Below are 19,161 nucleotides of genomic sequence, written 5' to 3'. Positions count from 1 at the left end.
GCACTGTGAGGCTGTGTCCTAGCAAGGTCTCCTGATCTACCTTCAGCTCCACAGGAGACCTCAGCTTCTCAGTGGCTATGATGACTCCATTGGGATTTTGGTTCCTCTCCCAGCCCATGGTGGCCTTTTCTGTGGTCTGGACTTTTCCCAGCTGGTAACAGGGCTCAGAGAGAGAGAGAGAGAGAGAGAGAGAGAGAGAGAGAGAGAGAGAACATTAAGAGTCAATGCCCTGAGATACCTAGGTGGAAGCTGTTTCTCATCTATTACGTAGCCTGGTCAAGCAGCTTCAAGCCCAGCAGGGTTCTACTAGGGTTTAGGTGAGAGACACCCTCAGCTGAAGACACTTCTCAGGGTTGTGGCTGTCAGCTGCCAGGCTTAAGGGAATTGCCGGGAGGGCCCAGGTGCCCAGGCACACGATTCTGTGAGGGCCACCATAGCAAGGTCTTCCAGATGGGGCTCAGACTACGGAGACTTAGCTGGAAACCCCAAATCAAGGCTTCAGGCAGGGTGTTTCCCTCCCCTTGGTTTACGGGCACCACACCATGTCCTTTCTATGGTCATTCTTTGTGTGTCTGGTCCTGATTTCTTCTCATGGGGACCACAGGTACTCTCACTAGTTTAGGGTTGTTACCTTATGACGGCGGGGGTGGGGTGGGGTGGGGTGGAGGAGGGTGTCATATTTCCACACACAACACCAAGAGAGTCATTTCCTCTGGGAGAAGGAGAATGGGTCCACATTACAAAGACCAGAGGAGACACTGTCACTGAAGCCTGGAAGAGTCAGTTGAAGTCCTTTGGTCAGGGTAAGTGTGAGTGACTTGAGAACAGGAGACTCGGGGGTGGAGGTACAGAAACAGGAGGCCGCATCCGGCTGGGGCTGACAGAGCACAGTGGGGAGGGGCCAACTAAGAAGGCAGCCTCGGAGCAGAGCTGAGGCCGGACGCCCCTGTTCCAGAGAACCTGGAAGGGTGAGGGACAGGAAGGGCAGTAACAGCCAGGCTGAAACCGCCTCTCTCCGCCTCTCCATGCACCTGTGCCCTCCCCACACACCTGTGCTGGTTTCTCCCTCCCCCACCCCTGCCCCACACCTACACCTGCCCCACTTGAGGTAGCAGTGACCTTAGTGGCCAAGTCTGGGGAGGAGGTGGGAGGCCCGAGGTCCTCAGCGCGTGTGCGGCCGGCCGCTGACTGTACTCACAAAACACAAAGAGAACACTGTCCAGATTTAAAGACCGCAGGGCTGCAAGCCCCGGGAAAGGGAGCTGGGTGTTCATACGCATCACATGAAGAGTAGAGAATAGAGCTAGAGACGCCTTTATCGGGGGACGGGGTCCATCACCGGCTGCTCAGCAGACACCTGGATGCAGGCTTGGGGTGTCTTGGGCACTTCCTTCCTTGTCTGTGCAGGGAGGAAAACTTCTACAAGACGCCACAGTGGGGACAGGGGCTGGCTGTGCCGAGGCTGCTCCAGGGACCCGGAGTACAGAAACCAGTTCAGGATCTAGGCAGGCATGGTGGTTGACTGATTCTAGCCCTCTAGAGGCAGAGGCAGGAGGATTCCAGTTCCAGGCCTGCCTGTCCTGTCAAAAACAAAAACAGCAACAAACCCAAAACAAAACAAAAATTTTAAAAAAAGAAAGAAAAAGAAAGTCTTCACGGGCGCTGAGAATGGAGGAAGCCCCTGACCGGCCCGTCTCTCCCCTTTCAGGTTGGTCCTGACCCTGGGAGGGTGTCTCCATCCTGCCCACCCCCAGGAATACCATTCACTGTTACCACTGGACCTCATCCCAGGCACACCCCCTCCTCTGTGTCCTCAGCACTGCCCTGATGGATAGGTTGTAGGGCAAAGGTGCCAGGATGCCCCGGGATGCTGAGGGGTTCCATATCTGTCACTGGGGACCCAGCTGATGGGCCAGGCCCAGAAGCCTGTGCAAAGGCCCTGGGACTCTGTGGCCTGGAGAATTCCCATCTCCACAAAAGTCACCTGGCGCCACTCCACGAATCCACTCTGTGGGCTTCACAGCCCCGGGGGCTGACAGACCCCTCTCCCCATCAGACGCATCCACAGTTCTGTGGAGAGAGAAATCGGCGCATTAAGGAAAGAAATAAAGACGATAAATCGCTGCGTGTCAGTGCCGGCCAGGTTCTGCCACCGGTGAATTATTAGAGAAAAACAATGGGAAGGAAAAACTGGGCTGTCAAGGCTTTGGGGATTAAAGCTTGGGCCTGCCGCCCTGCCCCCGCCCTGCCCCCACTGCTCCCCTCGGAGTCCCTGGGAGTTTCAGCAGCCCAGGTCTGCAGAGCTCCCCGCTCCCAGAATGGGGGTAGGCAGCTTGCCAGTGGCTGTGGCTGTGGCTCCCAGGAAGGACAGACGGATGGAGGGAGAGAAGAAAAGACAGGAAGGCCCTTCCCTCTCACCCGGAGCAGGGACTACAGGGGCTCTGCAAAGGCCTCGGAGGAGCTCGTTATTCAGTGGCAGCCGTGGGTGTGTTTTCTAAAACCCACTGCTTGGAAAGCCTGGCGCTTCTTTCTGTTCATCCTTCCCTGTGGAGGCTGGGGATTGTAGGAGCACAAAGCCCTTGCAGGTGTGCTGCTGGGTCCCCGAGAGCCCCGCCCACTGCAGGCCTGGGTGGCTGGCAATTTGCAAGCGATGAGGGAGTTCCTCCCGTTTCCCCCAGAAAAATGGAGCTCAAAGACCGTGCAACATCCCGAAGCCTGCTCTAGCCAGGGTCACGGTCCAGCCGTTCCCTGTACTGGCTGATTTTATGTCAACTTGACACAAGCTAGAGTCATCAGGGAGGAAGGAGCCTCTGTTGGGGAAAGGCCTCCTTGAGACCCAGCTGTAAGGTATTTTCTCAATTAGTGATCCATGGGGGCAGGCCCAGCCCACTATGGGTGGTGCCACCCCCCGGGCTGCTGGTCCTGGCTGGGTTCTATAAGAAAGCAGGCCGAGAAGCCAGAGGCAGCAAGTCAGTAAGCAGCTCCCCTCCATGGCCTCTGCACCAGCTCCTGCCTCCGGGTTCCTGCCCTGTCCTGTCTTCCTTTGGTGTTGGACAGGAATGTGGAAGTGTACGCTGAATAAACCCTTTCCTCTCCAACTTGCTTTCTGGTCATGGTGGTTTGTGGCAACAATAGAACCCCTAACTGAGATACCCCCCCTCAACCCCACCAGCTTCGGTGACCCCAGAAGATTTGTCAAGAAAAGAAGATAAGAACTGGGACAATAAAAACTGTCGGTCCAGCTCAGCGGTGGTGGCGCACACCTTTAATCCCAGCGCTTGGGAGGCAGAGCCAGGCAGATCTCTGTGAGTTCAAGGCCAGCCTGGTCTACAGAGTGAGATCCAGGACAGGTGCAAAGCTACACAGAGAAACCCTGTCTCAAAAAACCAAAAAAAACAAACAAAAACTGTCTGTCCTGGGGTGTTCTGGAATCAGAGGCTATGACACAGACATGTGAAGAAGTTTCTGGCAGACCTGACTCCAGAAGGGAGGAGACTGCTTCAGCGACATCATTTCGTGATGGTGGGGGAGGGGTGATGAAAAGCACAGGCTCACAGGCCACTGCCAGACCCTGAAGCTCTCCCGAGACCCCCAGGCCCAAGCTCTTCATGGAAGGCCCATGCCACCAACTGTCCCAGGATGGCAGTACTAGCAGACGTGTGCGATGACCCTTGATAACAAGGTCATGTGTCCTGTCCCTCCACCTCACCCCCACCCCACCCCACCCCTGCACTGTGTGCTCTGTGCTTGACTAAAAATCAGCTGACTGTAAGGGTGTGGGTTTTCTTCCAGCTCCCCGGTGGTTCCATTCCCTTACTCTGTGTTGGGTCCACCATGCTGCCTGTTCACTGCAATTTCGAGGTGATTCTGAAGCTGGTCCTGATGATGCCTCCAGCTCTGTTCTTTTTACTGGAGGTTGCTTTGACTATTTTGGGTCTTCTGGGTTCCTTGTGAAGTTCTTTCCTGTTCCTGTGAAATCTGCCATTGTCAATTGAATGTGGGTTGTATTGGTTATGTGGATCGCTCTGTGTGCAACAATATTAATTCTTCTAGTTCGGTGAACATGCAACCAAATAGTGAAACAGTAAATGAAAATGTCTAAAAGACCGGTTTTAAAATAAGCAAAAGAGGGTCTGGAGCAATGGCTTATTGGTAAGAGTACTTGCTGCTCTTGCAGAGGACCCAAGTTCAATTCCCAGTACCCACATGGTGACTCACAATCATATGTAACACCAGTTGCAGGGGCATCCAATGCCCTCTTCTGGCCTTTTTGGGCACCAAACACACATGGTGCACACAGATTATGCACTCACACATACATACAAAATAAAAATAAATAAATCTTTAAAAATTCCTACTGGGCAGTGGTGATGCACACCTTTAATCCCAGCACTTGGGAGGCAGAGGTAGGCAGATCTCTGTGAGTTCAAGGCCAGCCTGGTCTACAGAGCGAGTTCCAGGACAGAGCTACACAGAGAGACCCTGTGTTAATATTCTGATCCCGCCCCTTGGCACAAAAGTCTCTTTTTAAGGAAAAACTCCGCCCATTTCTCTCTCTTCTCTCTTCTCTCTTCCGCTTCCCTCCCACAAGGTGCACACCCTCAAACCCCATCTCTCTCTCCCTCTCCTTTCTGTCTTTTCCTATCTTTCTCTTTATCCCTCATTATAATAAGCCATTTCCATGCGGGTGCAGCCTCTGGGTTTGAATGTCCAAGCTGCCGCCTGGCTGCCATGCCTGCCCTGCATGGAGTGGGTTGCTCGTCAGCCCACGGTTGCATCTGCCCAGCATGCCAGGATGGTTCCCAGCACATGCAGGATACCCTGCTGGGGAGCCCACGTAGTAATAAATCATAACACCCTGTCTTAAAAAGCAAAAAACAAACAAACAAAAATCCTTTAAAAATAGGCAGTTTCTCCGGACAAGATATACAAATGGCCAATGCATGCCTGACATCACTAATCGCCAAGGACATGCAAATCAAACCTGTGGGGGGACACCCCCCTACTCCAGGAGAGTGGCTATTACTAGGACTGGCAGGGGGGAGGGGAGTGGGGGTGGTGCATGCTGGATAACCCAGTACTGGAGAAGTGAGCTAGGAGGATTGCTTCGAGTCCCAGGTCAGCCTGGGCTACCTACTGAGACCCTGCTTCAGCCCTCCCCCACCAAAAAGAAAGACCTTATGAAAGAAGCAATTGAGACAGTGCTGGTGAGGACGTGGGAAGGGAACGGTGTCAGGATATGAAGTAGTGTGGCCACTGTGGACCGCAGCCGAGCAGTCCTGTTTCTAGGTTATTTCCCACAGAAATGAGCTCCACTGTGGAAGAGACAATTGCCCCTCACCTGCATTTACTGAATATATCTCCCAAGACAAGATAAAGAGGAAACAGCCCTCTGTTTAGGGAGTACTGTTCATCCCTAAGAATGAGGAAATTGTATCACTTGCAACAATATGGATGACCCAGAGGTCATTATGTTAGGTGGAATAATAGACAATTTCACGTGACCTCACCCTCACATGGAATCTATAGCAGTAGTGTGGCAGTGACCAGAGGCAAGGGAGGTGGTGGGCAGGAGAAAGGAGGTTTACAGAGGTTTGCAGCACAGTCATAGTCAAGGAGCATTGTGCTGTGAACTTCAGAACAGCAGATCTTCAAGTTCCCGGCACTTGAAAGTCAGAACACTGTAAAACACAGGAGTCTAAGAAAATTTTGCATGAACACCATTAAAACATTTCAAATGCCAAGACAGGAAGGCAGTCTGAGGTTTTCCTCAGCTCTGCTCTTACACACACCCATTCTGGCCTTAGCTGGACCATCTGCAAGTGAGAGAGAGGTGACTCCAATGTGTCTCTTGTACTGTGTCTCTCCACTGTCTCCTGGGTTAACACCGGTCACACCTCATAGGGCCACTTGCTGTGACCTTGCCTCCTGTCAGACATGGGATTCTTCCTCTGCAGAGCCCCGGACAGGGCTCCTCTCAGGGCACAAGGATCTTAAATGGCTGAGTGAATGAATGCTCTGAGCATTCTCTCCTGGGAGCCCTTTTGGCTGTCAGGCTACGTGAGTGGAAGCTGCTGAACTTCATTGGGAAAAAGCCCCTGAAGCCCCATCTGGACCCTTCTCACCCTCATAGCAGATGGTGCCTGAGTGTTTATACACCTTGTCTCTGAGGTCCACTGAGGTGTGTCCCCTGTGCATCTCACTTCCTATGACCATGAGACCCATAGACACAGGGTCTCTGCCCCTGAGCCGACCACAGGACACAGCAGATGCTCATCCATGAAACATACAATAGGTGTTCAGCCCCAGGGCACACAGTAGATGCTCAACCAGAGGACTGGTACAACAGGTGCTCAGTCCCAGGACACATACTGGGTGCTCAGCTACAGGTCACACATTGGGTACTTGGCCACAGGGCACAATGTGGGTCCTCAGCCCCAGGGCACATAGTAGATGTTTTGCCACTAAGTATTGCCAGTGGCCATGTCAGAGGAGCAGCAGATACCAATTGAAGCTCAAGGTGTCAGCCCACCAAGAGGAAATCCCTGATGAGTGAATCTCAGTTAGACAAGACCCCAAGACTATAGACCCCAGAATGTCTTTTGCTTCTGCCTTTACATGTTTTCTGCTGCTGTCTTTCTCTGGTATCTGGCATGGTGTGAATGGGTGTGGGGAGACCCTCACTGCCTGTAATGTAGTATGTTTATCTCATGGAAACATTCTATTCTCCTGGGTATTTTTACCTGTGGACTATTATGCTGATGATTTCTTCCTAAGCTGTACTGGCTAAGTGGTAATAATGTTAGTTTAAATAGAGTTTTGATGATTAAAAATATAAACAAGGATGTGTCACACAGCTACAACACATGAGTTTTTATTGAGGAGCTCTATAGAATGTAGCTTAGGTTAACGATTAAGGAAAATAATTGAGTCCCAGTTAGCCCAACTAGCTTAAATTCTTTTAACCTTAATGTTGGGAGACGTGTTCACAGGTTTCAGAGTGCATCACAACTGAAACAAAGCTTTAAAAATAACTTAAAGTTAGACTAAGATGCTTTTGTCAAATAGCTTTGAGGTGAAAAACCCAAGAAGATAATCTAAAGTTTTAGAAAGGCACATAGTTGAATGTGGAACTCTTTAAGGTCAGGGAACAAGAACAAAGCAGCCCAATTATAACTAGCTAATGCACCTTTCTTGCTAGGATGGGTTGATGACCAAAGGTGATGATTAACTCCTTATACCCATTTTGTCCTCAATCTCCTGGTATAAGAAACTATTGATGAGCAGGTATGTACCCTAAAGATTTGAAGTAGAGCTGACTGATTATTTTTCATATATAAAAGTTTAGGTTTGTGATTCCTTTAAGATTTCCTATAAGATTACCTTTCAAGATAAGTAGTAAAGTAATTGGCCCTTTCTTTGTAACTGCAAAGTGCAGCCTGCCAGTTAAAGACCTGACTGAGAAGAATACCTTGCTTGCCCACACAGTTAATCTATAACAAGTTGTTTGGGTATGAATGTATGTGGGTTCTTGGGATAATTTGTTTTTCATCTGTAATACGTAAAACATTTAATCATGTCAGGGATATGGAAAACATGCTGCTTTTTACTGTTTGTTTGGTATTCATTGTAATCATTCACTTGAAAAACAGAATGTAACCACATTGTAATTCCTATATTGCCTGAAAACCTTTGTTGGGGTATATAAGCTGTAGGGAAAAAGTACACAGTAGAAAGAACACAGGAAAGAATATAGAAGAACATAGAGAATAAAGAAAGAAACCAACCAGAGAAAGTGTGAATGTCTTTTTCCCTAACCCCCTCAGACAGAAAAGTCTAGTATGTGCTGACTGTGGATTTCCTTTTTAGACCTGTGCTGCTAGGGGCAACCCCCTCCCCCAGGTAGTAATAGAGTACACAGTGGGTACTCAGCCATGAGGCACATAACACTTACTTGGCCATGGGACTTATAATAGGTGTTCGCCTCAAGGGCACACAGTATGTGCTCAGCAGATGGTAGCTTCAGGAGAAATAAGCAAAACATCTTGGTTGGCTCCCAACAGCTCTTCAAATCCACAGACTCTCTGTGGTTGCCATCAACACTTTGAGGCAGGTTCTCAGAGCAGAGGAGCCAGGGGTCAGAAAGGTAAAAGGGCTTGACCTCGAGTTCAATTGGCTCACACTCCGCTCAGTGGTCCTAATTATATTAATATCGTTCCCCATCTGCATAATTGAAAATCACTGCAATTCTCTGGCCCCTGTGAGTGGCCGCAGCTGCCTGCACCTCAGGGTGGTGTATGCAGAACACGCAGGCCTGGGTCCAGTCCCCACTGTGATAGCTCCCTGGAGCTGCATCATGGTCTCTTCTGCTTGGTGTCTGCATCTGGAAGGTGAGGTCTGGTGGACAAAGGACCTAGGTTGGAGGGGCTGGCTCCTCCATGCCTGGCTGAGCAGAGCTGTTCCCAGAATAACACCCCACTGCAGCTGCAGCTGCTGCTGACTGTCGGACCCTTGACCTCCACCTCAGTTTCTTCCTCTCTAAACAGACTCATAGTCTTGCCCTGGAGAGCATGGGGCACAGGCCTGGCTCTCTAAGAGCCAGGGAGCCCAGCTTCCTGATCCCCCTGTTTACTTGGCCCCCAATGCTCTGCTATACCTGGCCAGCCCCTTCCACTTTCAAGGTTATGGCCTAGCATTTTCTAGAGACAGGGTCTCTACCTGCGGGAGACTCTCCCACTTGAGAAAAGAAAGAGCAGCTCAGGAATCTGTGTCTGAGGGTGGCAGGTGAGAAGAGCAGAGGAGAATCATGGCCGGCTACCTGGAAAAGGCTGTGTCTCAGGACTGTCATTGGAGGGGAGAGCAGTAACCAGTTACTGAGTTTCATATGCAGTCGAAAAGCCTCCCAATCTGACTGACACTTTGGAAGTTATGTGCCAAAACTGTGTGGGTATTTTACAAAGCCGCTCACCCACCCAGCCATCATCCCAGAGACCGCTTGCAATCATAACCCAAGCAAGCCTTGGTAACCACATCAGAAAATTCTCCAATTTCTGCTGGGCGTGCACCGGACTCAGGGAAAAACAGGTTTGCCTAGAAGCCAGAGAGCTGGGTAGCTTTAGACCCTGGCATCGATCTGGCCTGCAACAGCTGCATATGAAATGGACGTATAATTTATAATCTGCCTGACAGAGGCCGCCATCCAAGCCCCTGACAGCAGGAGGACAGGCAGGCAGGGATCCAGGATCCTCTCCAAGCAGGAGCCGAAATCCAATTTCCATCCTGTCCTGGGGACTAAAAGCTCTCTGCCAACAGCCACACTGAGTTCACAGATCCAATTAGCCACTGCCTGAGTGACTCGCTGGGCACATGGGGCTGGCTGGACTTCCGAGTGGAGCAGCCCCAGGCTGTGGCTCAGGGTTTGGACAGCCCTGCTGTACCCCAGTGCTCCACTCTCCTGCCCGGTCCATCATCATCGCCTTCTCCTTTATCTGCAAAAGGGCAGGTCTTTCAGCTGCCCAGCCCGGCACTACATCCAGCCCTCATCCCTGCCCTCCCTTTCCAGAGAATTAGAGCAATTCACCCTGTGGTCTCTGCTTTTGTCTGGCACCTTGGCCTCTGGGACTCAATTCATGTTCTTGGCTGCTAGGCTCTGACATCCACACCCTCATCATGTGTGCACTGGTCAGGCCCACCTCCACTGCGGCTTGATAGCTGGCAGCAGAGCCGTGCATCAGAAGATCCTTGAAGGGCATGAGGCTCCTGGATCTTACCACTTCACTCCTGGTGCTTGAGTCTTGCAGAGCCCATCTATCCCCGGGCTTCAGAGATGCCTGACCCACGCTGCCCCGCCAATCTCCTGAAAACTCTGAAGTACATTAGCATATGAAAGCTTCCCAAAGCCTGTCAATTAAATGCAGCTCTATAAGTTGGTTTCATCTGGAATTTTCCAGGTTATCAAATGTAGATGCATTCTGTGTGGGTCCAGACGGGCATGTTGCTTGACAGTGTCTGAGCTGGGTTGACCCACTGAGCAGACTGGGCATCCAGCTTAACGGTGAATGGCAAACACTCTTACGGTGCACACACGCCCTTACTGCAAGGACTAATGAGAGTGGTTTGTGTTGATCCTCACAGCCACTCTGCTCTGCGGTAGCTGTCACTGTCCTTGTCCTGTTGAGAAAACTGAGGCACAGGTTGCTACGTCACGCATGAAGCTGAATGTATCTGTCAGCTGTGGCTAAGACACTGGAGTCACCAACACCCCCCTCCAGGAGTCCAGTACATCTCCTACCTGAGACATTATGGGCATCTCCACCCCAGCTCCTAGGCTGGCCAGGCAGTACCTGTGCAGGCTGTTGCTGGAGATGAGCAGTTCAGAGCGCCCGCCAAGTGAGACTCATCAGGCCACCCACCTTTCACTGGTGAGTCAGTAAGCTCTGCTCCGAGGTTCACCAGCTGGACGGCTCTCTTTGACCAATAATGCAAGCAGCCATGTGGAATGCTGGTCACTCAGCTGTAGTGCTGGCTGCTGTCACGTGCCCAGTGTCCATGAAGTTTTCTGATCTTCCTCACTTAAGGGAAACTTGTACATCCACCCAGAACGACCAGCCTGGGCCACACCTTTGTGTGGGGCTCTGCCCCTGGGTCCCTCACATTGCCTCCTAGAGCTCTACATAGGGCCCCCTCCTCACCTGCTGCAGTTTTACGACATTCTCCACGTGACTGTGAGCACTGTCCCCGCCACAGAGTGCTCCTAGCCCTCCTAGTGGAAGGGACCCACCCTTCTCTACCCTACCCTCCTGTGCTTCTCACTTTCCCCACCCCCCTCTTGACATCACCACAGCTGAGTCCTGGAGGACTGGGGTCGTCCAGTTCCTCTGACTTCCGGCTGTGTGTCCCGGGCAAGGACTCTTTATGGCTATTAGAGTCTGGTATGTAAAAACAGCTGTAAAGAGCCAGTTTGTCCAGGTCCAGTGATCCAGGAACAAGGTAAGCACTTCTTGGGTACTCAGTGCCCTTCCACATAAGAAACACTGGCAAATGGTAGATCCCACAGAAGAGTCAGGAGCATGGTGCCCATCACAACCCGTGACAGCCAGGGTCATAGATAAGGGCAGTGGCCTGACCTGGAGCTGGAAGGAGGCAGAAACAGTGGCCATCTATCCGAGGATCAACAGTCATGGGGGTGGGGGACTTCAACCCTGCCTTGCTCCTGGTCCTGGGGACAGAATCTGTCCTTCTGCCATGAAGCATGGCATGAGCCACAGACATTTCTTGAGTATCTGTCACTAGGCTGAGGAAGTCATTGGTTCCTGATTTGCTGAATTTTTACCAGAAAGAGGAAGGCCAGGGCCCTTTCTGCATATTGAGAGGATGGTGTGGTTTTTATAATATAATCTGTCTACATTTGTGGTTCTCAACTTGTGGGTTGCAACCCCTTTGGGTGTCAAATGACCCTTGGAAAACACAGATATTTACATTGGGGTCCCCTAAGACCCTCGGAAAACACAGATATTTTCATTGGGGTCACCTAAGACCCTCAAAAAACACAGATATTTACATTATGACTCATAACAGTAGCAAAATTATAGTTATGAAGTAGCAACAAAAATAATTTTATGGTTGGGGGTCCCCACAACAAGAGGGACTATATTAAAGGGCCACAGCATCAGGAAGGTTGAGAACCGCTGGTCTATGTGCTGTCCAACATTGGTTAAGACCTTGGAGGTTAAACTGACCTTGCATTCTGGTGGTAAGCTCTCTTTGCTATGGTGTATTTAAATACTGGTGGATTTGACTTGCTGAAGCTCTCATATACCTTAACGACAGGTACTGGCCTCGGTTTACCTTTTCTCATACTGTCTTTGTGTAGCATTAAGGCAATTCCCATTTCCTAGGCTTTCCCTTTATACTTTGGCAGGATAGGTGCTCATTTTTACTTACCATGCCACCATGGGTAAATCCACAAGGGCCTGTGGTTTTAATTGTTTGTTTGTTTGTTTGTTTTTTGTTTTGTCTTGTTTTGTTTTTGTGGGAAGGTGCTGGGCTGAAAGTCCAGTTTCTCTGACTTGTGAGGGACCCTTCAGGAGCTCCACTTCCTCTTCAGCTTTTGAACAGTTTTCCAGACCACCTAAGGACAAAGCACAATGGGAAGTTGTTCATGATGTGCCCAGGCATCCTACAGCTCTAGCCTGGTGCCACCACTTCCCTCCTATGGGCAATTTGACCCTTTCCCTGTTTCTCCCCATCAGATACCAGAGGCTTGTCTGAGGTATTGGTCTCGAAACGCTGTGATTTCTCTACCATCTGCCTGTTTTCTCGTTTATTGTTTTCTGTGTTTCCTGATTCCTGCAGCTTCTGCAGGAATGTGGGTCCTTATCCCACATTCCTAAGATAAAATCTGCTTCCTTGACAGGGACCTTTTCCTTCTCCAGGCCAGGTGCACAGTGCTGAATTGCCCTGTAATCTCTGCTTTAGCAATGGCTCATGATCTGAAATGTGTTTTAATTTTTACTTGGTTAAAATCTTTTGAGACTTTCCCTTTGATTCCTTCCCACCACCACCACCCACCCCACCCCCCGAGCCCCATGATTATTTAGAAGCATATTATTTGGTTTCTGAGCATTTTGAGAGGCTTTTTTTTTTTTTTTTCCTCCCAGATATAATTCTAGTATTGATTTCTGACTTGGTCATGATGTGATAAAGAAGTGCTTGCTAAATGTTCTGTATTGCTTTGAAGTTAGTGTCTAGCTAGGGGTGTGAGTGACTCAATGGCAGAATGCTGGCATAGAACCTACTGATGAGGGAATGGTGATGGGACTCAGCAGTAGAGCAACTGCCTAGAACCCACCAGTGGGTGACTGGGGGTGCGTGGCTCAGCAGTAGAGCACCTGCCTAGTATGCATGAGGCCCTGGGTTCTGTCCCCGGCACCACTAAACAAATACAATAATACCTCTGTTCTCATTCAGAATATGCCGTTAGACACTGTTGTGCTCTTGGAAACAGTCTAGACTTTGCCACGCTGGCTCAGGCTCCGAGGGTGTCAATGAGGCCACATCAGTTGCTGCTGCCATTCACATCCCTTCTGTCCTGACTCGCCTTTCGTCAACTGCCACACATGATGATGAAGAGATACTGCAATCTAGACTGTTTTTGTGTGTTTTCTAAACCTCCTTTTGGTTCTATCACTTTTTTCCATATTTATTTCCAAGCTCTGTTGTTCTGCCCATGCACATTTGAGATTGTTATGTCTTCTTGCTGAATTGATCCTTAGATCACTATGAAATGATTCATGATCATGATTCATCTTTTCACCCCTAATAGCATCCTTTCCTCTAGAGCTTTAAAAATGGTTAAAATCACCCAAAGATTTGTACTGACTTGCTGCAGGTTCTGAGACCTCACAGTGCAGAGCCAGATACCACCAGGGACCACCTCACAGTGCAGAGCCAGACACCACCAGGGACCACCTCACAGTGCAGAGCCAGACACCAGGGACCACCTCACAGTGCAGAGCCAGACAGACACCAGGGACCACCTCACAGTGCAGAGCCAGACACCACCAGGGACCACCTCACAGTGCAGAGCCAGACACCAGGGACCACCTCACAGTGCAGAGCCAGACAGACACCAGGGACCACCTCACAGTGCAGAGACAGACACCGGGGACCACCTCACAGTGCAGAGACAGACACCAGGGACCACCTCATAGTGCAGAGCCAAACACCACCAGGGACCACCTCACAGTGCAGAGCCAGACACCACCAGGGACCACCTCACAGTGCAGAGCCAGACACCACCAGGGACCACCTCACAGTGCAGAGCCAGACACCAGGGACCACCTCACAGTGCAGAGCCAGACACCAGGGACCACCTCACAGTGCAGAGCCAGACACCAGGGACCACCTCACAGTGCAGAGCCAGACACCAGGGACCACTTCACAGTGCAGAGCCAGACAGACACTGAGGACCACCTCACAGTGCAGAATCAGACACTAGGGACCACCTCACAGTGCAGAGCCAGACAGACACTGAAGACCACCTCACAGTGCAGAGCCAGACACTGGGGACCACTTCACAGTGCAGAGCCAGACACTGGGGACCACCTCACAGTGCAGAGCCAGACACCAGGGACCACCTCACAGTGCAGAGCCAGCTTCCAGGGTCCTCCCAGTGTAGAACCAGTGGAACATGAAAGCCTAGTCCCTCTATCCACACTCCTAGGGAAGAACAAGGACTCCTTTACCCTTTCACTTAGATGGGGGCAGAGGATGAATGGCATTGAACCCCAACCTGGCCTGAGACTCTCTTATGCACATCTATGCCCTTCTTCTGCGGACTGATGGGCATTGGTCCAAATGAGAGGTCACACAACCACTCAGTGATTTTTTTTTTATGGGGCCAGTAGTGCAGAGATTTGACCCCTGAAGTTGTACAGAACAGAACATGACATGGGAGCAATCTGGTGGCATGGGAGCCTTCTATTCAGATGAGTGAGTATCAGACTGGAGCAAAGGATAGAATCTAGGACACCTGCTATGTCTTTCCTGTGGGTGGAAGGTACTAATGTGGACTTGGAGCAGGAATCTGGAGGTGAATTTCTATTTGCCAGGCCCCAACCCAGCCAGGGTACCTGGCTTCACCTGTGGGGGGCAAGAGGGTCCAGGAAAACATACAGCCCATGGGTCAGAGCCCCTGCTGGAGCCAAACTCCTGCTACATTTGCTGAAATGCACAAAATGTCCTGCCCTGCAAGGCTGAGTGACAGGTCCAGCACCAGGTCGGAAAGGGAGCCTGGCGGTGTCACGTCTCTGCGACAAGAAGGCACGTGGAAAGAATCACCCAGGCAGGACACTTGACTGAATGGCAATGGAAGATACGCATTCCAAGAAGAGGGTGCAGTGTGTGTGTGTGTGTGTGTGTGTGTGTGTGTGTGTGTGTGTGTGAGAGAGAGAGAGAGAGAGAGAGAGAGAGAGAGAGAGAGAGAGAGAGAGAGAGAGAGAGATGGCCCCAGGTTCACTTACTTGTAGCCGCCCTCAGCATCACCCGGGTGAATGGCTGGGGAGGACAGAGCTGGAAAAATGAAGACAGAGAGACAGGATATGGAGCCACAGTCCCATGCTCCCACTGCCCACACCCCAGAGTGACCAGCTGTAGCTCATGTCAGCTGGCGGAGGCAAAATTAGTTTGGGCCCTTTGGAGAAATGGATGAGATCTCCCCCCACTCTCAGGGCCCTATTTTTGACAACGCAAATGTTCTGCAGCTGACCAGAAGGGTCTTCTTGTGTGTCTGTCTTTTTTGAAACAGAGAAACTTAAAATCCTTCTTTATCTTGCTCAGATGTGTGGCTCAGGGAGGCTCTTTACTGATATGTCTAAGCCCAGGCTTATGCATGCACCAGTCTGCCCATGGACCAGGTGTGCTCACACAAGTGCATGGACCCCAGAATGCAGCATTCATTGCAAAGTAGACTGCATACAGGCCTCTGGTTTGGAAGCCTCTGACCACCTCCTTTCTTGCTGGTATTGAGGGCTGCCTCCAACTCACCTATTTAGACTAAGCTGGGATTTGAGGTTAAAAAATAAAAGGGTGTGTAAAAATGTGGAGGATTTCAGAAATGCATGCACAGAGGCCCTCAGGCAACAGGAGGGCAGGGGACACACTGCTGGCCATTCTGCCACATCCTGTTAATTTTCCTGGCTGGCGCTGGCAGGACTGGAGGCTGCCTCTCATCTTACACAACTGGCTGAAACATTGGGGGGCCTATCTGTGAACAGGCAGCTTCCTTTGAGGTTGATGGGAAGTCCATGGACCCAGGTCTGGGTCTGGACAACTCCCTAACTGACTGTGAGAAGCATAGCAGTGTTTTCTTTCCAACCCTTGTCTACACAGGCCAGTTGTGGAGAACAAGGTCTCCCTCATGAGGCCAGATGCCTGTTTGACTTGGACAACCCCCAGAGGTCAAAGTAAGGCCCACTCACGTCTTGCCAGGGCAGCACAATAGAGCCAATCCTGTTAGTGCAGGTGTGGATGAGCCAGGCCCAGAGATGTGAGCATGGGAGAGCCATCCCATTTCTTATCTGTCTTGTGGCATCATGGGGAAGGTAAAGACATCCCCCTACTACCACCCGCCAATGTCTGGGGCAGGTGGGAGAGCTGCCCTGTGGTCATAAGAGTGGGAAAGCTATCCTTGATCCCTACCAGCTGCAACACTCGGGAGAGCAGGCCCTGCACCCTGCCAGAACAGTACAACAGATCCAACCCTGTTAGTGGAGGTGTGGGTGAGCAAGCCCCAAAATCATGAGCATGGGACAGCTGTCCCCATCACCCATGTGGCAGACCACCCCTACAGCTGCCCAGGTCCAGACCCAGGGTGATGGCTTGGCCTGCCCCAACATTCACCCCACTTATAATCTACTGGGGCACGTGAAGGGACCTGACCCACAGACCCAAAGCTGCAGGATCTCCACAACAAAGGGTGCCAGCAGGATGTCCAGGAAGAGTCCTAGTGGAGGCCTAGCATCAAATGTGGAGTGGAGACCAGGGACCTTGAACCAGACCAATGACTCTGCTGTGAATACTTACTTGCAAGTAGTTGTATGGACCAAGGAGTATACAGGGTGACTTATTGGGTCACACTGCAGCATCCATGTTGATATTTTTAATTCCTCCCATTTTTTCTTTTTCTTTTAAAATTTTTTTCTCATTTTATTTTCTTCATTTTTTTTTCTCTTGAATTTTGTTTTATTGAGGGAAAGGGGCAGAGAGTGGATATGAAGGGATGGGGAATGAATGGGATCAAGATACATGATGTGAAAAACACATAGAGTAAATAAATCTTATTAATAAAAAAATAAAATAAGGCCTACTGAATGAAGAGGTAGGGCAGAGGTCAGGGGCTGCCCCCTGGAGATCAGCAGGAAATGAGTCTTCAGTACCACCGTGTACGGACAGCTCCTGCCATCTTTCCATCCTGTTCCCCTCTCACACTGGCAGATGCCTTCCACTGATCACCCCCTCCAGTATCCCTCACATCTCTATGGAAAGCCGCTGTCCTTGCCTCTTGGAGATAAGAGATATCTTGGCTGAAATGCGGAGAGACAGCGTTAGCAGGTTGTCTGGACTCTGGGCCCCTGGAAGTGCTCTTTCACACCCAGGAGAGGAGTCAGAAAGCTGGCTAGAGGTACAAGATCAGGGGTGTTCCCAGACAGCAGAACAGCAAGATAACAGTAGAACATTTTGTGTGGTGTGCAGGGGGTCTTGGGCACGGCAGTACTGACCACTGGTCTGGAACCATGTCTTAACAGAAATCAAAGAGAGCTGGGGAGGAGACCCAGGAAGGAGGATGCAGGTATGGGCCAGGAGGAAGGAGACGATCCATGCCCATCAGAAGAGGGGCTGAGCACATGGAGAAAGAAGTGGAGGAGCATTGGACAAGGGGAGATTACTTTCTCCCCTGAGAGAATCAGGAGGGCAGATGAGGGATGCCAGCCAACAAAGAGTGTCGGACAGAAACATCAAGGAACAGGATGGAAAGCATGGGCCAAGCAGAGGGACACAGGCTGGGGAAGCAGAAGCAAGGAATAAGTTAGCAGGGGTCCTAGTGCATCCGATAAGACCCCAGTAGGGCCCTGGGTCTGGACTTCTGTGCCTGCCCTGATCTGGGAAGTCACAGCAGAAGCCTGTGTGTGTCATCAGTGGGCTTTTTTTTCAGGTCTGAGAACAGGTTTAGATGTAAGGGGACATAGGTTGGAGAATCAGGCATGATGCTCACAGACAGGAAGTTGTGGGGCAGAGTGAGCAAGACAGTCAGGAGCCTGTGGCAGAGCCATGGCCTTTGACAGGAGATAGAGAGAGGAGAGCATCATGGCGGGGTGGAGCTGGGAAGGGAGGGTAGATTGCAGCTCTACCTGCCAGGGTTTCCTCTTTCCTTGGGAAACAAGGCTTTCAGGGCTGAGATACAGAGAAATGGGGAGAGAAAAGGGTGAGGTGCTATCTGTAGGTGGACAGAGTGTCCTTTCTGTCCTATTAGGGATATGTGCGCATGTGTGTACATACGTGCATGCATCTGTACCTGCTTGCTCAGAGCCTTCAGGGAGACATCTTTCTCCTGCCTCCAGCTCCCAGCTCATGGCATCCTCATCTTCCAGTTGAGTCCTTCCAGTCTCTTCTATCTCTATGTGACCATCTCCATGATGTCAGTGCCTCTATCTGTCCTGCTCCTTCCTTTGGGACACCGGTCACTGGACTTTGGTCCTGCCTGCTCTAGTGTGTCATCATAGACCCTCAACTTCTGTAGATACACTGCTTTTCAGATCAGGGCACACACATGCAGGAGCCACCATTCACCTCACGACGGGGACAGAAGTGAACGGAAGTGGCCTAGCAGGGTGGGGAAGATAGAACAGACTGAGGCCAGGGTTGGCCTCTAAAACCCCTCCTAGCTGAGCCCCGGCACACTGCCAACATCTCCTCAGGTCTTAGCCAAGTTGTTCCTCACCAGCGATGGGAGCATGGCCAGCCACGCTGCAGCCTGGAGAACCCAGCTGTGTCATGAATCTGACAATAAACACCCAACGGAGTCAAGGACACATTGGAAACTCCCAGGTGCCCTGCTCTCCTGGGGGGCAGGACAAGCACACAACCTCTACTCTAGATCAGGGTATGGTATCACCTACAAGGCTGTAGAGGTACCTTCCCAGAGCCCTGGAAGGACAATGGGACCAATGAGATCCAGAGAAAGCTGTCCCATGCTTTTCCTGCCCCCACGCTCATCCCTTGTGGTCCCTCTTGGACACTGTATTGCTTTACCTGTCCCTTTGGAAGCCAAGTCCACATTTGACCACGTCTCTCTAGTTTAGAGGACCTCCTGTCCCTCCTGCTGCAGCTCTGGGTGCCTGGACTGTGTGGCCAAGCCACCTCCATCCTTAATTTACCTCCACAGGTCACCATGGTCCTCCCATGGGATGCCGATAGCCAGGGGCTCCCCTAGGCTTTTCTCTCTCTGTCCTGACCTCCCTTTCCTCTTTCCAGCTCTACCAGATCCTGACACTTGGAAGCCTCCTTGAGCCCCACACAGAGCTCAGACTGCCTCTTTTCAGCACTCTCCATCAGCAGATACACTGTGGTTCCATCTTGCCCCTGGTGTGACCTCAGGGCCGG

At 51.0% G+C, this 19,161-nt stretch overlaps 1 long non-coding RNA gene across 1 annotated transcript; it reads right to left on the bottom strand.

Annotated features, from left to right (window-relative positions):
* Positions 1-1,054: 1,054 nt before the first annotated feature.
* LOC119088679 lies at positions 1,055-2,716 on the bottom strand. The gene is made up of 3 exons (XR_005092373.1): positions 2,419-2,716; positions 1,985-2,070; positions 1,055-1,580 (listed from the first exon to the last, which is right to left on the bottom strand). It is a non-coding gene; the product is annotated as an uncharacterized LOC119088679 (long non-coding RNA).
* Between the last annotated feature and the right edge of the window lie 16,445 nt (positions 2,717-19,161).

The sequence above is a fragment of the Peromyscus leucopus genome, chromosome 10, assembly GCF_004664715.2.
Source record: "Peromyscus leucopus breed LL Stock chromosome 10, UCI_PerLeu_2.1, whole genome shotgun sequence".
In the NCBI taxonomy this organism is placed as follows: Eukaryota; Metazoa; Chordata; class Mammalia; order Rodentia; family Cricetidae; genus Peromyscus; species Peromyscus leucopus.
The sequence above is the reverse complement of the archived record's forward strand: the minus strand, read 5'-3'. Positions and strand labels throughout refer to the sequence as shown.